The following is a 5,340-nucleotide window of genomic DNA, read 5'->3' as shown; positions in this document are numbered from 1 at the left end:
TATGGGGCCTTTGTGTAGATCTACACACATGAACACTCACATACCAATGTGTATGTGTGCTTAGTGGATACTTTTTTAAACAAATCTATGGTTCAAATCTACCCAATATAAATAACCATGTGTATCTAACTCCCTAATGTAACATATAAGTCGATCTATTTATCTTTATTAGATAATGTAACATATGTAAAACACATAGAAAATATAAGGCAATGTGCTTAGAAATTAAAGTTCAAATTGATATTATTAATATTACTTTTAAGTAATAAATTTACAATCAAGCACGTTTTATGCTGAGTTGTTTTGCACGTAAAATCAATGATTATTAGCAGCAACAAATTGAGATAACGAATTGAACAAAATGAATTAGTAACAATAAGATAATTAAAATTTGATTATTAAGCTCACACATGGTTCCTCTAATACTGAAATATTAAATATCGTTTGAATATTACTATAATTTTGACTTCAACCGTAATTTAGAACCTTTTCCACTCTGATTTTGGAAACATGAAAATTGTTGTCATTTGAGTTAACTTTCTAATACAACTTAAATCAGTTAGGTTGGATATCGAGTGAAAAGGTTGTGAATGAATTACTCAAAACATCAAATTTGTCGAAGATATTCATTGATTCATGCATATCTTTCTTATTCAACATCCAACTTTGGTGATTCAAGTTGGATTAGAAAGCTAATTGAACGAACTATAAATTCAGTATTTTGTGTTTTGCCAAATTCAGCTCCAAATTGATCAAAATTATCTTTGAAGTCAAAATGGTATTATCAAAATTGAAACGGTATTTATCGCATTCCTATTAATATTTCTGGCAAAATTTGTTTATATATATTTTTTTTCGAAATGAATATAGGTCTTATAATAATTCTAAGTGTGTGTACAGAAAAATTGCGGAAGTACTTTTGTATTCATTTGTCATCTACTCATTTTAATGTTATATACAACTAGTAAATTTATTTATTATGTGGATCGGAGTATTTGCTCATTCTTGGTGACCCATTATTGTTTCATGCCCATGGTCTACATCCATGTTCCCATAAATTGTACTTATTTTATTGTATTATTATATAATAAGTCGAAAGTTGAAGATACCATGATAAGTTTCACACAAGTTATTTTTGTTAAATTAATATTTTTTAAGCCGCATCGAAACAAATAAATATTTGAAGGGTCAATGAACTTTACAACAAATTTTATTTTCACAATAATAAAACATACATGAAGTTATTATATTGTTCTTTCTAAGGTATCTTTTTTCTTAATTGGTATGACTATAGAAATGTTGATGGGTTATATTTAATTTTTTTAACTATGCGCATGAGATACTAATAAAAAGTTAGATACATGGAAACGAAGAGACTAATTAAATTCGTACATTTTCGTATTGTTATTTTCTTAATCAAATTCACATTTGGGCATTCTGTATATATTATTTCATGCAAAGCGTATATACATAGTCATAATGAATTACTCTACTACTTTGAATTGATTAAACAAGTTCCTAGTCGATGGGTTACGCTAATAATGAGGATACCGGCCTATCCGTTTTGAAACTAGCACATAGTGTATGTGTATTGCGTCTATCATTCATCGGTGTTGTGACAAATCGGCATACTGGAGTTGCTGCTCATATAGATAAGTTCATGAATTCCTTCGCCCTAAAATTCTGTAAGTAGTTCCAAATAATCGAGTAGAGGTTTCTATGGTATAATTGTACACCAATAATCCTTAAGACCCAAACATCATCGTGGCGTCACTAGAGGACCAATTGTGTCGTGATTATCCCTGAGTCTCATCAAACATCACTCCAAGGGCCAATTTTCGTACAATCCAAAATTTATAGTGGATGTCATGTGCATTGTAGTAGGGATCCGAGCCCTTGACTAGTCATGGATGTCATGTGTGTTCAAACGGTTTATAATCCATGAAGTCCACGACGGTTTATAATAACAATATGTTGTTGTAATCACAAAGAGTTGTGAGCCCACCACTAGCATACACCTAAACCATTGAGAGTCACATTTCTCGTGTACTGAAGATCATTGAATACAATGAGCTAAGATTAAGTTATTAATGTTTTCACAATTTAAGTTAAATACGATTGGATCCAATTTTCGTAAATGTTGATTACGAGTTGGTGTAAATGGAAAGATTTTATGCGAAAATTTTGTGAACTTTCTAAGTTGTGATTTTTTTCCGATTTAGCAGATAAACTCAATTGGAAGTTTCTAATTGAAAATTATATAATTTCAAGTGGCACTCGTATTGGCGATAATTTTATACTCATCACAAATATGTAATTATTATATTTTTTCAGATTAATCGGTTATTAGAAACGAAACATACGAAGGCGTGGGCCTGAAAACTGAATGGACCCTGTCCAAATTTAAGCCCAACTAGAGTTGAGAACCCTAGTATATATACATCACTTAAGAGGAAGAGGAGTTGAAATAAGATTTTTCAACTACTCATAACCCTAGCCGCTCCCCTTCTTGTCCGCCATTGTTTTCTCTTCTCTCTCCTCTCCTTTATTTCTCGTTATTTTCTAACCTTTTCCATATCTAGTGCTATAAAATGGGGGGATTAGAGTGTTTGAGATGAAAACCACTTGCAGAGAAAAACATGAAGACACCACAACCGCCATCCCAAGTGCTGTCGCCGCTGTTGCCCACGATCCGTTGTCGGAAAGATTCCCTCCTAGAATCTCATGCTACGAAAGTAAGTTTTGATTCTCAAAATTATTTGATACTTTATTTGGAAGAAAATATTTGTAAATTCGTGGAATTCGAAATCGTATGTTAATTTAATTTTGAATTTCCAAGCATGCTTAAATGTGCGATTTAAATGTTGCAAGTTAATTTCAAATTACATTATATATATAGTCGTTCAATCAGAAGCTATTAAGGTATGCAATTTAATCAATATATGATCGGATGATAATCACATCTTCCCTACGTGTTTTATCGCTTTCGAAAGCATGTTTTAATTTGTCGAATTGATTGAACTTTGGTGTTGTTGAAATTCGGTGATTTGATTTTAATTGAATATTTAGAATATTTTAAGAATTTTTGGAATTGGAGGAAATAAAAAATCGAGAAATAAAAAAAATTGAATATCTTTTGAATTTTTTTATTATATCTTTTTGCGATGGCCAGATCGGGTCTGACCGGTCTGGTCATCTGTTTTAATTAGAGAAAAACTAAAAAAAAATCCAAAGTTAAAGTTAAAAAAATAAATTTTTAATTTTTAAAATTATTTATCAATTAATTAATATTTAATAATTGTTCATTAATCAATGGATTTCAACAAATGAGTTTCGGATAAGTTTATTAATTTAATTTGTTAAATTTATTTATTAATTGAACATGTTAAATTAATCTAATTAATGGAACAAAATTTATAATTGTATGGCGAATAATAAATGAGCCTCATCTTATATGTCCGATTTATGATATATAGAGGCCTGCTAATTATTTTTTTAATTTTTTTAATTTATTATTACATATGATGAATAATCGTAATGAAATGCGATGAGATCGTATGTCCCTTTAAGGCTCAATACGCGTTATCACGTATACCTTTAAAGAACATAGTTGTAGGAATCACAATCGATCATAACCGATAATTTTCTGATGATATAATCATCACTTGAAGTCCCTCATTCTTAATTCCTAAGAATAATAATCAAGATATAAAGAAGAACCGAACTCAATCTTCCTTATTTCCTTGTACCGACAATAAGATTAAGTGAAGCCCCTTATAATAGTACAATAAGCCCTGTAGCTGGGAATGCTATTATGAGATAAATAGTAATTTAATTGACATTAAATAGAGATATGGTGTTGGTGATTTTACCTACACGCAAGTGTACGTATCGAACAAGTAATATAGTGGACAAACGTCCAAATATCGATCCTAAAAGAATTTAGTGCCCCAATTCTTGAAATAATATAAATCGATATAAAATCAGAGATTTCTTTTAAACAATAAATAAAAACTTGTATTGAGAAAGATTATGCAGCGGAATATAAATGACAATGGTTTCAAATCATTATCCACCAGTTTATAACTTGTGCATGGACCCATCTTCTCTTCTATGAGAAACCACCATGTTCTCTTATACAAAGAAATCACAAGATGATTTCTTCGTAGACGAATTCCGAGTATCTAGTACAAAAGTATTTAATGATACACTAGGAATATAAATCAGTATCCAAAAGAGTACAAATGAGAATCCACCATCTTCTCTTCTACAAAGAAATCACAAGATAATTTCTTCATAGACCAATTCCTGGTATCTAGTACAAAAGTACTCAATGGTACACTTGGAATACAAATCAGTGTTTAAAAGAGTACAAATGAGAAGCCACCATCTTCTCTTCTATGAGAAGCCACCATCTTTTAGGAGAAATCGCCAGATGATTTCTTCAAAGATAAATTCCTCATATCTGTTACAAAATTACTTAATGATACACTGGGAATACAAATAACTATTTAAAAGAATACAAATGAGAAGCCACCATCTTCTCTTCTACGAAGAAATCACCAGATAATTTCTTCGTAGACCAATTCCTAAGTACTATTACAAAAGTATTTAATGATATACTAGGAATAGATATCAATATTCAATGAGATCGAAGACAAAAGACACACACTTCTGCAGTAAAAAATCCATAAAGAAAGCAGGGTGTTGGTAAAAGTGTTCCAACACCCGCAGTTTTGTGCTCTCAACTCTCTGCAGAAAAGGTGAGAAATGAACGAAGTTCTTCTTTTATTTATAGAGTCCAAGAGCTCTTTGCACTATACGAAATTAACACAGTAGGAGAGTTAATAATGGGTTAGTGGGATAGTGGGTTAGTGGATTAATTAAACATGTGCTTAAATAACTACTCATTAGGCTAAAAATAACCGCCCACTAACTCTAAATAATCAATCCGAATTTAAAATATTAAATCCTATAATAATTATAATTTCGGAAATATTAAAAATTGTTGAAGTAAGTCAAAAAAAAATTATATTTGACTCAAAGTCAAATATCCAACAAGCTCCCCCTTTTCATCTTTTTTATCAAAACCCAGTTGTTCATCAACTCCCCCTGCATAAAATAATTTGAGCTCCCCTGCATTAAAAAATTCAATCTTCAAAATCCCCCTGAATATGTTATCATGGATAATATTCAACTAAATAGCATATATTGAGATGCATGGAAGCTTTAAAATAGCAAAGCAGACTTGAAAAATAAATGCAGCAGTTCATTTAAAGTTCAACACTTGAACCATTGCTATAATCGATTCCATCATCATCGCCCCTTTTTTTTTTATCA

The sequence above is a fragment of the Erythranthe guttata genome, chromosome 14, assembly GCF_056151865.1.
Source record: "Erythranthe guttata isolate IM_541 chromosome 14, IM_541, whole genome shotgun sequence".
In the NCBI taxonomy this organism is placed as follows: domain Eukaryota; kingdom Viridiplantae; phylum Streptophyta; class Magnoliopsida; order Lamiales; family Phrymaceae; genus Erythranthe; species Erythranthe guttata.
Note: the sequence above shows the minus strand (reverse complement) of the source record.